The sequence below is a fragment of the Abramis brama genome, assembly GCF_963993115.1.
Source record: "Abramis brama genome assembly, chromosome: 3".
Classification (NCBI taxonomy): Eukaryota; Metazoa; Chordata; class Actinopteri; order Cypriniformes; family Leuciscidae; genus Abramis; species Abramis brama.
The window spans coordinates 27,065,117-27,080,533 of NC_139965.1; the positions used below are offsets into that span (position 1 = coordinate 27,065,117).

A 15,417-nucleotide genomic window follows, 5' to 3' on the forward strand; every position below is an offset into this window, starting at 1 on the left:
GTGATATGGCCCTGGCTTTTTGAAGCACTCTTCGCTCAAAGGCTTTTGATTTCAAGCATCAGCTGATAAATATTCCATGCAAGTTCCTTTCATAAGCAAACAAGGTGCAGAGAATGCGGCGCTTATCTCTTTGTTAACAGCTGGGAGACGTAGCCTACTTCCGCTCTCAGGACTGACACAAGGGTCGGAGGTCACAAGATGCTCCTGTGCCTTTTTGTGTTTTTGTGTTTCGTATCTCTGTAATCGGCAGAAGGCTGCCATGAGTAACACTCTGCTCGGGCTGGTGGGTTGCGAGTGGGTCTGTTCGGTGCTGTCACTGAAGCATTAGCCCATCTGAACTCGTCATCAGTGAATAATCGCACGCATATCCCGGCAGCCAGGCATGAGCCCACAGCCGTCTGACCGAACGTCTGTTTGTTTTGTTTGTGCGATCCCACGTCTTTGGTTTATGAGGAGGATGAAACAGCCTCCCTTTAAACCAGAACTTTGAAATCTCAGCCTCAGTGCAACTGTTTAATATGTAAGAGTTCGAGTCTGGACTTAAAAAGGTACTTCTTTCTTTTTTTATTTGCCGGGCTTGGGGGCTTTGGTGACTCTGATGTAGAGCTGCACGATTTTGGATAAATTGAGAATCACATTTTTTTTTTCAAATAGAGATTCTATAACATGTAATTTACTAGTGGTTCTGACAAAATGATAATTGCCGCACTCTATTTAAATTGTTTAATGAATCTGAATGAATTATTAAAAAAAAAATTGGTTTGAAATGAATGATTCAATGACTTACTCATAAATACTTCATTGTTCCCGTTTAGTTGGTTCACTCAGTACAACACATGACTATGGGATATCGCGCTCACTTGTGGGCCGATCTTTGATCACGCGACACTGTTACTATAGCACTGGGAGATCCAGTGAGAAATCATTTTAATTCACCGCAGAATTAATAATATTGCCGCGAGATCTATTGATAAGCATTCAAATTCAGTGCAGAATTCTCTTTTATAAACCATATCAGATCAAACAGCAGTGACGTGGATACTAGGAGAAATGTTTTGCCATGAATGAACAAGTTATAGAAGACTTTCCTGTCCACAAATCACCAACATTCATCATGGATTTAATGTAGTAACGCTAACTGTAACCATTGGTAATTACATTCAATTCAGGGTTGGTACAACCTTTTGAGAGTGAAATTCAAGCACTTTTCAAGAACTTTCAAGCTCTACACAGCTTTTTCCAGCACTTCAAAGCTCTAAATGTGAATAATTTTGTTGCAGCTTGATTTAAGGTGTGCCCTTATACATTTTCAGTAAGAAAAAAGTCAGTCTGGAGCCCTGGCACTCTGTGTATATAGTGTTACTAATGAGTTGTCACTTGTCAGCAATCCACGTTTGCTTTTGGTGTGAGTAGCCTTTAAGCTTCCTTTTGAGCCATGTCTGCACTTGAGCACTCCAAGAGTTTCCTTCAAGGGTGTTATTTTTCATGGCAAGAGCTTTCAGGAGAATGCCTTGGGTCTTCAGTTCACAGTGGTGCTGCGGAAAAGGTCTCTTGTAATATGGAATGACTCTGCTTTGAATTGATTTGTACTTCAGCTGAACTTGATTGTGACAGTGCGAGATGTCAAAAAACGAAAGGAAAAATGCATTTCCATTGCATTCTTTTTCTCACTTGAAGGCAGCTGCCTAATTTACCATGCCTAACTCTTGCAGGGATCTGAGATTTGATAATGAGTGGAAAGAGAGATCACAGTTATGAGAAACCAAGTTAAAACATCTACCACAAAATCTGCAGAAGGCGAGAATGATGGATGAATGAGAGGGGGAGGTTGTGAGAGAGAGTTCCTGAAAATCATGAGATCTCTTTGAGACACTCGGCAGGGAAGCACTTATGAAGCAGCTGCTAAAGTGTCGCAGGCCTTCGATCGAGAGTGAGGATCTCCCTTCTCCATTTATGGAGAGATGGCAAGAGAAAGACCAGAGTCCAAAATTAACACACGCAAGCTCCAAATGCAAGTTTCAAATTTATTTATAAAGCACATTTAAAACAACCTTGGTTGACCAAAGTGCTGTACAAAATTGCCTAGATCTAACACCAAAATTAAAATAAACATTCACAAGACTTTAAAAGCTCAAACTTTAAATTATCAAAATACTTTTAAACTCAGACACTGTGGTCGCTGCTCTGATAGAAAGTGGCAATTTTTTCCATAACTTGGGGCCAGCTAGTAGTAGTCTGGATCTGGGTACCCATAGTAGATGACTTGTCTGTGATCTGTGCAATCTGACTGGATAGTGTTCAGTAAAAAACTCTGAAAGGTACTGAAGAGCGAGATTGTTTAACGCTTTGTAACAACTACATTTTGAATTCAACACGATAATGAATAGGTTTTGTTGAAATTTGTTTGTTCAGCTTTAGGCCACTATCCAGAATAAAACCCAGATCCTTTGCTACAAAAGAACGATATGGAGTGAGAGAACCCAAGTCAACAATGTATGAATTGACTTGAATTGTATTTCGTCATATTGTCCAGCCCTAAAACTTGTATAGTTTTTGTCAGTGTTTATTTAAAAACATCCAATTATGCAAAATAAAAATATTTAATTGATGAGTTGTCAATACAATATATAACAATGCAATCTATAGGGTTTTTTTTACCCCAAAATTCAAGATATTGACACAAAATGATAGCTGCAAATCCATGTTTCGCTGCCTGGAGTCCAGTTGTTTCTGTGAATTTCAGCGATCCATTTGCTTTCTGTAGCTTTCGGCAGTCTGTACAAATATACCTCAGATTTCTTGTCAAATCCATTTGTACAGTCAATCTCAAAGCTCTTTCCCGTTTTAGATGTGTTTTGTGTTTTTCGCGCCATTCACGCTGAAAACCAATGCTGCCACTCAGTGGGCGTAACCGCTGTCACTCCGTCATGTGCATACCCTCTATAAGTGACTATACAAATCAAACTGTCTAATTACAGGGCACAACAATAACAATGGCCTATACTAGCAATAAGAGCATTTCAGGCATGTTAACAAAACATTCACTTGCTCTTTCTAGTCACTTGGTCTGTGCTGCACTGCCACTGAAATTTTGACAGTCATTGATCTTGTACATCCCCTTTTATAAATTTAAAACTTCAATATGTGTTTTTTATTTATTTATGTTTTCTACATTATTATATTAATTACTTTTTGACTTTGCTGTTTTTTTGTATACACTACCAAAATTATAGGGTCAGTATAAAAAAAAAAAAAAAAAAAAAAAAAATATATATATATATATATATATATATATATATATATATATATATATATATATATATATATATATATATATATATATATATATATATATATATATATTTATTATATTATATTATATTATATTATATTATATTATATTATATTATATTATATTATATTATATTTTATTTTTGAAAGTCTCTTATGCTGATCAAACATACAGTAAAATGGCAATATTGTGAAATATTTTTTTTAGATATATGTGACCCTGGACCACAAAACCAGTCAAATGGGTCAATTTTTTTAAATTGAGATTTAAACATCATCTGGAAGCTGAATAAATAAGCTTTTCATTGGTGTATTGTTTGTTAGGATAGGGTGATATTTGGTTGAGATGCAACTATTTGAAAATCTGGAATCTGAGGGTGCAAAAAATCGAAACATTGAGAAAATCGCCTTTAAAGTTGTCCATTTATGTTCGCGATTGTGCTGCATTCACTCACAAAAATAAATGTTTTATATATTTACAGTAGGAAACTTTACAAAATATCTTCATGGAACATGATCTTTATTTAATATCATAATGATTTTTGGCATAAAAGAAAAATCGATAATTTTGACCCATACAATGTATTGTTGGCTATTGCCACAAATATACCCGTGTGACTTGTGACTGGTTTTGTGATCCAGGGTCACATATAATAAATGTATTTCTATTTAAATATATTTTAAAATCGAATTTATTCCTGTGATGGTAAAGGGGAATTTTCAGCATGACATGCATGAGAGTGTCACATGAAATGATCCTTCAGAAATCATTCTAATATGCTGATTTGGTGCTCAAGAAACATTTCCTATTATTACCACAGTTGAAAATGATTGTGATGCTTATTATTTTTGTGGAAACCGTGATGCATTTCAGGATTCTTTAAATAGAAAGTTCAAAAGAACAGTATTAGTTTGAAATATAAATATTTTGTAACATTTTACATTTCTTTACTGTCACTTTTGATCAATGTAATGCATCCTTGCTGAATAAAAGTATTAATGTCTTTAAAAAATCGCATTGACTCTACGTTTTTTTTTAAGACATTAATTCTTGACCCCACACGTTTGAACAGTAGTGTGTATTGTTAATTAAATCAATGTAAACTACATTTTCATAGCTGGTAAAAGAGCCAGTTACCCGCTGTTAGCATGTGTGGCAAAAAGTTAATTTTGGACCCTGAGAAAGACGGTGAGATGAGACTAAGAATCCCAGGAGGCAGTGCAGAGATAACGGGAGAATGTATGCAAAGCCTCTTCAAGAGCCATTGGAATTTTACAGATGAGCACCATATCCCTGAGAGACTATGACAGGCCCCACACATCTCCCCTACTGCGACACTCAAACTCCCAGCTTCTCTTTGTTCCCATAATCCACTGTGACGGTGAGGGTCGCATTTCCACTGCGAGAGGGCCTGACTGGAGGAGGGGCTGTCGGATCACACGGGCCATTTATAGGGCCACAAAAAAGTGCTGGGGCTCTGGTATGTGTCCACAGGGTCAAACAAAGAGGTCTTTCTCCTTTTTGAGACACTTGATGTTGCTTTTGTAGCTGTTGTTTTGGCTCTCTTATTGTTTTTAATGTTGTCCGTGGTATACATGGGGCAAGACGAAGTAAAGGGATGCTGGGCAATATTCAAGGAGGGGTCGGTTTCTGACTGTTTTTGAAAGTGTTTATTCTCTTTTTCTGTTTGAACAAAAGGCTGACCGCTTCCAGGCTCCTTCGAATCAGATATTAAGATGTTCTTGTCCAATCCATTCTCACAGGCTCTGAATCTGCCAGCCTGCAGTAAGTTAAGAATGGGGTGCTTTCAAGTGCACATCTGATAACTGGCCATATTTTATCCTCCGCTCCTCTTTCAGCTTCTTTCTACCGCACTCCCACCTTCCCCGCTTTTATTCTTTCTATCATCTGAAGCTGAAACCTCCATTACTCTCGAACACAGTCTACGCAGACAGAGCTGGGGAGATGAAGTGTGAGATGATTTCCTCCGAATGTGGCCATGTGCTGACTCTTGTTACTTTCGCTCTTAATGGATTCCACACTTCTGCACATTGTGAACGTACTTGACAAGGACTCCTGGATATGTCCTTGTTCTCAAGAACATCATAGTTGCTTTTATAGAGTAGACGTGTGTAGGTGTTTTTTGTTTTCATATTCAGTGCATGTCTACTGAGTCTCTATTGCTATGTTTGGGAAATTGAACATATATTGCAGCTGGAAGTAGGGGTTATGGCTTGGCGATATACCGGTAGACACGATTAACCAGTAGAAATTTGTCAACCGGTAGAGAATTTGGACTATGGTCTCTATCGTGGTTACGCTAACATGACGTTGCTGTGCTAAGCTGTCATGAAAGCTCATGTTTGCATGCATTTTAAGTATTGCGGTTTAAAAACAAGTGATTTTAAACCGTTGAAGCGCAGTAAGCAGCGAAAGACAACTTATTTCGCTATATGCGCATGCTAAACATGAAGCCGCTGCTTCTAAAGCGCGTGAGAACTGAACTGAGTGCTTTGAGCTTGAACTATTAAATGCACATACTTATGTGTCAAAGTGACCATGTCTTTGCAAGTAAACAGTCATTTATGTCTTAAGTAAACGTAAACAGTTGAGAAAGAAAGCGCACAAGTATTGGATCCGTGCAGTCGGTCTTAAAGTGGCAGCATCTAATTTACCTACTGTCATTATTAATGTTCATCAAACAACAAAAAGAGAAAATCTCTCACTGCTCTTTACCGAATCACTTTTGTAACTTTAATAAGAATAATTGTATAATTTACACAGTGAAGACTAGTTTTTTTTTCCATTTAATTACATTATACAATTTATGTAGTGTTTCTTATTTCTAGTGCTTGAAGTTTTGAAGGTAGGTCTATTTCATGTGTATTCTAATGTATTTTGTTTTCCTATATGCTTGTAATTAGTTTATTTGCTCTTTCTTTATCACTGTTTACTCGTCTTCAGTAAGATTGAGAGTTTTTTTTTTAACTTAGTCTAGTATTAGTTTTTTGTGATATTGAAAATGGTGACAAGAATTATGAAATTTCAATGATATCAAAACCTTATTTAAAGCAAAAGAAACTGATATCGTGAAATACAATTTCTCATATCGTGATGTAAGATTTTGGTCATGTCGCCCAGCCCTAATGTTAATGATAATTTTTCCTCTCTCTACAAAAGGAGAATTGAAGAAGCTTGTTGTATATTCTTCAGAATAAACTCTTCAACCTCAAACTCATGTTTTCCCCCGCCCCCAACATCTCAACTCTTCAAAATCTCCTCCTCTCTTAGTCTTTTAAACTCCACTCTCTTCTTTTGAGATTTGTCTCAGACTAATTTCAGTTAGCTTTTTAATTGCCTTTTGTGTGTATCTGTGCGTGCAGATGTGTGATGGTGGCTGGATTTAGAAGAACCTCAGTTCATTCTAGGGATAGACGTGACCTGAGGGAGCTGCCACGTAAATGAGTGCATCTCTCTCTCTCTCTTTTTCTCTCTATCTTTTTTTCAAGCATATGGCATGTGCTCTGAACAGTAACTAACCCTCTAGGGCTTTTAGCTAAAGTACGTCCTTATTTGGTGTATGGAAAACATGAAACGCTACACATGGACAGGGTTGACAACCTGTATTTAAATGCATCATTCATTCACTTTGGATATGTTTTTTTCCCCTTCATATCTTGACAAACATGAATGAATAACAAGTTTGTGTGTGTAGAAGAAACAATGGAGAAAGTATGACCTGTTAAAATAAATAGTTAACCCCAAAAAAAATGTCTATACTGTGTGTACTGCGAACCTATGTTTTGGTTGCTTGGACTTTCAGAGGAGGGACAAAAATAACATAAATTATAATAATAAATTGATAATTATTTTTGATTAATGATAATAAATTATGAGATTTTAAAAATAAGTTAATTTGTGTTGCAAAGATGAACGAAAGTCTTGCAGTTTTAAACGACTTGAGTGTGAATAATAACATAATTTTCATCTTTGGGTGAACTAACCCTTTAATGTCACCATGAAATCAAAATTGACAATCTTCTTTTTTATGGAAAATTGCAATTTATGACTTGTAGATTGGCGGGAGGGCTGGTCATAACAGTTGTCCAATAGCTCGACAAATTTCAATCCCTCCCCTCCAACAACCTGGCTCTCACATGAAACGATCATAAAAATGAAAATATGACAATTCAATTGATTCCTGATGGACAAAATCCCACCCTATGTTTTTTTTCTCGTTTGAGTGGTTTCACTCAGATGTGCCACAACAGGGAAGGAAACGGCATTCACAATTTCTTGTTTGTGCTGACTTGAAAGGGTAGTTGAATCCTAGTATTGAGCTAATTAAATTTGAGCTAAATAATTTTGTAATTTACTCACCCTCGTTTCATTCCAAACCCTCATATGATTTCTGTTTTCCAAATCTTCTGAAGTCATCTGGTAGTTTTGAATGAGAAACAGGATGAAATTTAAGTTATTCACTGAAGACTTATGATATTTGCACTAGCCTTTCCTTGGCATGTCTATGAAGTGATGTTTGATTTGTGAACTGATTTCTGAATCAGACTGAATTTGTGAATGGGATAAACTGATTAATTGAAAAGATCATGCTCAAAAGAATGGTCATTTCACATATTAGACAATGCATCATATTTAAGGGATTACTATCAGTAGCTAGAAGAAGTGACCTGGCACATTGAGCTTAGCTCAAGGCTCTCATTGATACGTGATGTCACGCTTCTTTTGTTTGTAGCCCTCCTCCTTCTAGTAGTCCATCAGAGTATGACATGGAGGAATTTCTAAATTGCTGGGATTTCATCTTTCAGCTTCTGTGATTTAGGTGAGAAACAGGCATAAGAAAAGGCTTTTAATAGTAACCGTCAACAATGCCCAGCAGACAGCCGCACGTAAATGAGGTGTTAACTAGCACTGACTCCAAGACAGACAACCTAAAGATCAGCATCTGTGAAGTGCAATGAGAAGCATTAAATACATTTTACCATGAAAATGTGTGTTGCTTGCTTTGTAGCCTTTTAAAACCCTACTTGGCTGAATCGTCATGAATTATCTACATCATGTCTAATCATTACTGGTATATCTATTTTAATATTTTTTTTATATTCTATAACATTTTTACTTTGTGACGGGTGGGAGCCCTGCCAATGAGCCTTGTATCCAACAGAATGTTATAAACTAGAAAATATCAGATTTAAGTGCTTTGTCAATATTCCCATTTTATGAAAAATGATCAATACCTTCTTTACGGTGTGATTTACTGCAGTTTTTAATTTAACAAGCCTCTCCTCGGGTGCCGGAAAACTGTTATGGTGGAGATTAATTGTGGGGTGAAGAGTTACAGTCACTCTCCACTCACTGTGGTTGATGGATCGTCACTACATTAACGACCAGGCTGTCGACAAGCCTGTAAATTCATCATGAATGCAATTACTAATATGTATTTGTTTCTTCTCCATCATTTATGGTCTATTTAAAGACTGTAACTCAGTGTTCCTTGACGTGAAAGTGTACTTAACGCCTAGGCCGAATGTGCTGTGCCAGTTTCATTTTCCCTCACAACAGATTTCATTTATGGATAACTGGCCAATTAGCTTGGAGTTGATCTCCTCTTAACATCTTACAACAGCATTAGCTTTGCCATTTTTTCATTTAGTCAACTAAAACAACCGCCAACACCATCAGATGATATTTGATAGTACATTTAATCTGTGGGTTGATTTTGTCCTCCTGTGGAAGCAGTTAAAGCTGTTTACAATCAAATGTTTATCCCAGGAAGTGGATATGCCATCGACGTAAACGAACAACAAATATACAGGCTTAGCTGGTGTTAATAGATGATATCTGAAATTGGCCACCACCTCAGAAGAGATAAGCTCACAGTGATAACTTAGCCTTCAGGTTGCAGAAAATATTTTAGTGAGCTCCTTCGTTAAGTTAGGTTTGGGTACTTTACCTTGTTTTGCAGTAAAATTATATGATAATAGCATCCATTCTTGACACAAAACACACATACACATAAACACACATACACATAAAACACATATAATATATGACAACAAAATAACAATAACATGATACATGTGCTCAAGACTCCTCCACTCAAGACGTATCATAAAAAATAGTTATATACATATATGCCCATATACATGTATACCTATATACATATACAAATATATACACACACATAATACCCCTACCGCTTATTCATCAATGTTAAAACGGCAGGAACAAAGCTGTTTTTACACCTCTTTGTTCTGCACCTTAGGACTAAAAACCTCCACCCAGAGGGAAGAAGCTGAAACTCACTGTGCAAAGGATGGGAGACATCATTTAAAATAGAAGTAGCCATCATCTGTAACTGTCTACAGGGATGCTGGATACAACTGTGACTCACCAACCAATCAACTAGACCATTTAACTATGTGGATTAAGGAATTTCTTCGAATGACCAAACCATACCACCAAGGAAAAGGACAAAACTGTTAAAAAAAAAAGCATGATAAAACATATTCATTATCATTTGGTCAATATGAAAGTGTGATAGTTTCCTTAAACAATTTAAGCGCTGGCGACCCTTTTTGCACATGGCTGTACTATTAGCTTCAAAGTTAAATTTTGCATCAATAATAGTCCCAGGGTTTGCACATACTCAATGGTCTGACCTTTCATTAAAGTAGCTTCATTCATGCTATTGTTCCTACTAAAATCAATGACCATAGTTTTTGATATGTTAAGCTGGAGGTAAGATTCCTCTCACCAGTGTACAAAATCATCAATAACTGGGCAGTGGCTGATCTCATTCTCCGGAAGCAGACTAACAATAACCGAATCATCTGCATATTTTATGATGGTTCCATTGTCATAACTGCTCTGACACATATTTGTGTAGAGAATAAATATCAAAGGTGACCACACACACCCTTGAGGAGACCCTATAGAAGAGCTTTTTCGGTCAGACAAAATACCATTGACCCTCACTCTCTGTGTCCTATTGGTTAAAAAGTCAAGAATCCAACCCACCAGATTATTACTTAACTCAAACTGTTGTAAGAGCCTTCTGGTTAAAATGTGTGGTTGGAATATATTAAAAGCCAATGAAAAGTCTATAAATAGAAGTCTGGCATGTGTCCCATTTCCATCCAAATGTCTAAAAAGCAAATTAAGCAATGTTACTGCATCTTCCACTTCTCTGTGGCCTTTATGCAAACTGCAAGGGGTCCAGTGCATGTTCAGTCTGCCTCAAGATCTCGGACCTGACCAGTTTCTCAAAAATCTTCATTAAAACTGAAGTCAAAGTGACCCGGACTGAAATACAACCACAGTATCTTTCCAGAGGGGACTTTTGAACGTGATTTAAGTAACCGGCCACAGATATTATCAGGACCAGGGCTTTTGTTCACATTTACTGAATTAAAAGCATTGATCCTGAAGATCAATGTTGAAATGCTGATTATCCATAAGTTTAAGACTCAATTCCTGAATTTCTTTGCTAAAATCCAAAATTATCAAAAAAGACAATTGAGAGTATTTGCAAATGTAATATCTGAGTTAAAACCATCTAACATAACAGTGAACAGTGCTGCTGTTTAAATTGTGAAGGCCTGCTATAATTTTAATACTCGCCCAAGCTGAACCAGAATTTTCTTTTTCTCCAATTCTACTTTGTAGTTTTGTTTAGTTTTCAATCTTCAACTCTTTTGTAATTCGTTACATTTATATAGCGTTTTTCTAGGTACTCAAAGCACTTTACATAAGGAAGGGGGAATCTCCTCAACCACCACCAGTGTGCAGCATCCACCTGGATGATGTGACGGCAGCCATATTGTGCCAGAATGCCCACCACACACCAGCTTATTGGTGGAGAGGAGACAGAGTGATGAAGCCAATCAGTGTATATATGGGGATGATTAGGAGGCCATGATGGACAGAGGCCAATGGGCAAATGTGGCCAGGATGCCAGGGTTAAACCCCTACTCTTTTTCCGAAGGACATTCTGGGATTTTTAATGACCACAGAGAGTCAGGATCTCAGTTTAAAGTCTCATCCGAAGGACGGTTACTCTTTGACAGTTTTAGGGGCTTTCGCACAGGATAGTTCTTAGTTCTAGGAACTTAGTTCCAGGAACTAACCACCATGATGGTTCCCCGAGAACTAATGGTTCCCCTAGGAACGTTTTCTGGTTGCATTCGCACCGCCAGGCAGTAAGAACTCTGAAGTGTTGTTGTGACTTTTATTTTGACAGCGTGATGGACCTTTATTTTGATGGCGCTGAGAACGCCAGAGCCTGAGCAAACAAACAATGCTTGCATTCTCCGTGTTCATTAGTTTACGATCTGTCGAACTGTCCTGTCCTGTAATATGTTATTCAATAGAACTATTATACATAGAAATTAGACAGTAATGAAAAGTTAGTAGCGTATGCCGTGTGGTTCATGTCCAGTGATGCTAGCTGAGCAGAAATACATAATCATGTTTCGCTTGGTCCCCTCAAAGTTGCGTTGGATTTTATCCTCAGCGTAAAGGTTAAGAGGTCCATCTATCACTGTTTTCCATGTTCGTAGAGTTAGTTTGTGGAGTAAATATATAATCTGTGTGTTTACACAGCCTTTTTAAAAATGGCGGGTACTGGTGTTTTGCGTGCGTTCGGCCAATCAGCGTACACTAATGTCACGGATATAGTGCTGGTTTAGAGCCTACTCTGAAGTAGGAGCTAAATTAGTTCCTTCAAAAGAGTTTCTAGAACTAAAATAGTTCCTAGTTCCTGCATTGCGAACGCGCCAAAATCCGGGTACTTCCGCCAATAGTTCTAGGAAATATGAAAAGGCTCCTCCGGTGCGAAAGCCCCTATAGTGTCCCCATCACTTTACTGGGGCGTTAGGACCCACACAGGGTGAGCGCTAGGGATGGGAACCGAGAACCCAGTGAATCGATTCCTTGGAACCGTTAAGGGATAGTTCACCCAAAAATGAAAATTATGTCATCATTTACTCACCCTCAAGTTGTTCCAAACCTGTATGAGTTTCTTTGCTCTGCTGAACACAAAGGAAGATATTTGGAAGAATGTTTGTAACCAAACAGATCTCAGTCCCCATTGACTACCATAGTATATTTTTTTCCTACTATGGAAGTCAATGGGGATCGAGATCTGTTTGATTACAAACATTCTTCCAAATATCTTCCTTTGTGTTCAGCAGAACAAAGAAACTCATACAGGTTTGGAACAACTTGAGGGTGAGTAAATGATGACAGAATTTTCATTTTTGGGTGAACTATCCCTTTAGCATGCCTGCTTAACGATTCCGCTTATCGGTTCCGCTCGTTCAAATGTGACACGACGTCACACACGTGCTGCGTTGTTTTGGTTCAGAACGTAGCAAACACTATGATACCCCTTTTCCACCAAGGCAGTGCTGGTGCCGGTTCGGAGCCGGTGCCTACTCGCGAACCAGTTCTTTGTGTTTCGACAGCCAAAGAACCGGTTCTCGGCCAGGAAAATTGGTTCCAGAGCGGCACCAACTCTTTACTGGACTAGAACCGTTCTTTAACCACGTCATGCTGGGGGCGGGGTTATTGTCGAACTTCTTCTCGAACGTAACCTCCGTCCGAGCAGCACAAATGTGTTCTAAACGTCTTCTTCTGACCCCAATATAGGATCGCAAAGCAAGGAGAAACATTTGCAGAAAGACGGTGTAGTCCGCCATTGTAATTGTTATGTTTAAATTTGGCGCAAGCGTTTCTAGGGAAGCTAAAGGGGGTCGCACACCGGACGCGCAGCTCAGCTCAGCGCCGCGCCACGTCTTTTAAATTCAAACACATTATTCTCTAAAAGTGTACACACACCGGCGGCGCCGTTCGGCGTCTGTCCGCGGCGCCCAGCAACGGCTCAGGACCGTGTTCAAAATCCTGCCGCGCAACAGAGCGCCATTTAACCGACGTTACATAGTTTTATATTAAATTTGCATGTATGTGTCTCATATCGTAGTTAATGTATACTGACTTCACCCTGTGCTGCAATATACATTTAGTTTAATATTCATTTACAGAAATCAAAATTGCTGATGTTATCGGATTTTCAGGTGAGAGATGTAACGTTACTAGACGCGGCGCTGCGCGTCCAGTTTACGACCCCCTTTGTAGTAGCCTATGGCAACGTACACAGTGATGACGTCGTTCGCTGGGCTCTCTAGTCAGTGGAAAAACAAACAGGTTCTGAGAAGGTTCGCAAGTTGAACCAACTTTGAACCAGCACCAGTTCCGAACCAGTTCTTTTTTGGTGGAAAAGGGGAGAGAGCATGGCATCGAGGCAGAAGCGCTCTGGCCGCGTCCTAACTACATGCGACGCGACGGCGCGACACGCGATAAAAAGTATCATTTTCCATGTTAATCAAAGTTTAACCAGCCGCGACACGCGACGATTCTATTTGAAACGGATCCTATTTTACTGCGACGTCGCGCTGGAACAACAATCTCAAAGTGTGGCAATGATAATATCAGGTACTATTTTTGTGCTTTATTTAATGTTAAAAGCGTGTATAATGTGACTGAATATCATTTAGTGCTCCCAGCTTTGTAACTGTAAAAACAACAATGGATAAGTCACATCAGATCTTGAAATTAAACAAATGGAAACAAAAACGTTCAAAATGTGAAGAAAACCCGTGTATTATTTGACAAAGATTGTTTTAGTAACTCAGTAGCCTAATCCAAATGAGCACTGTTAATATTCCAAAAGGCACAAGCTCTTCCTTAACTGTTTTCAGTCTGTGTTTTTAGTTTTTATGGCACATAAATGGCAGTTTTATTTATTTTTTTGTCTGGACCAATGAATGTGAAAATTATCAATTTCCTAATCCTAAGGCACTCTTCTTGATAATCTTTCACACACTAGCGTGCCATGGCATACTGGTTGAGAAACACTGCCCTAGGCTATAGGTCCCTGGACTTTACTTTGAGAAGTAGCTCACCTACTTTTAGGTTTGTTCTGAGGTTGCTACACATAATTTGTGTATACTCTGTGCTGTGTCTTCTGATCAGATATTAAAGCGAGTTAATACAAACAAATTTGTACTTATTCCCTCACCCAATAAGAATCGATAAGCAATATCGATAATGGAATCGGAATCGTTAAATTCTTATCAATTCCCATCCCTAGTGAGCGCCCCCTGCTGGCCTCACTAACACACCTTCTAGCAGAAACCTGGTTTTCCCAGGAGGTCTCCCATCCAGGTACTGACCAGGCTCAATCCTGCTTAGCTTCAGTGGGCAACCAGTCTTGGGCTACAGGGTGACATGGCTGCTGGCAACTAATTTGTAGCCATATGCAATCAGAGGCTGATCCCTGTTTAAAGGCGATTTTTATTTTTTTTAGCAGGACTTAACAGATTTAATAACCCATGATTTGTTATTAGAATGTAATTTAACACGTTTAATTATAGGGAATTTCCATGTCCCTGCAAAAAGCAACATATGAGCATGTTACATCCACCAGTGAATCCAAATCATCACCACAGGACTGTGTAAAAATGTCCCAATCAGTATAGCTGTAACATAGCTGTAACAATAGCTGTAACATTCCTGCAAGCAGGACATAGTTTCTTCTGACCATACTCTTATGTCCTTGATCTTTGATCTTTGTTCCTTGATCAAGAGCATGATCAGAAGAAACTGTGTCCTGCTTGCAGGAATGTTCATGGATTAGGTTACAAGTTTCTTGAGTAAAAGGTCAAATTATTCTGTAAAGATTGTCTTATTTTTCTCACCTTATTTCTGTTTCTATTTCATCTGTTTCAGGTATGACAAACTGTTCTGTGAAGCAGATCCCTAAATGAACCGGAGCAGAGTATCCTAGCTGTGGCATAGAGCACAATGACGGCACAGTCAGACGTTCACTGATGATTGGAGCTGGGTAAGAAACAAGAAACAGTATTGCCATTTACAAACCTGAAGTTAACAACTGGCTAAATCACTATTGTGTTATCCACTCACTTTTGTTAGACACTGCTTATGATCAGTTACTCACTCTAGTGTTGTGCCCTTTGAAATGGTTGAAATCACTAAATAGTTTCAGTACACTATTGTTCAATAGCTTAGGGTCAGTAATTTTTTTT

General features: G+C 38.3%; 1 protein-coding gene across 2 annotated transcripts in view; it reads left to right on the forward strand.

Moving 5' to 3' along the window:
- Positions 1 to 15,417, forward strand: part of glceb (glucuronic acid epimerase b) — a 60,319-nt gene that overhangs the window by 22,551 nt on the left and 22,351 nt on the right. The window contains exons 1-2 of one of the 2 annotated variants that reach the window (XM_084108279.1): positions 13,600 to 13,804; positions 15,101 to 15,215. The gene's annotated coding sequence lies outside the window, so the exon portion shown is untranslated. Of the gene's footprint in view, positions 1 to 13,599; positions 13,805 to 15,100; positions 15,216 to 15,417 lie in introns of those variants that run through there. The other variant, XM_084108278.1, reaches the window with a different exon arrangement.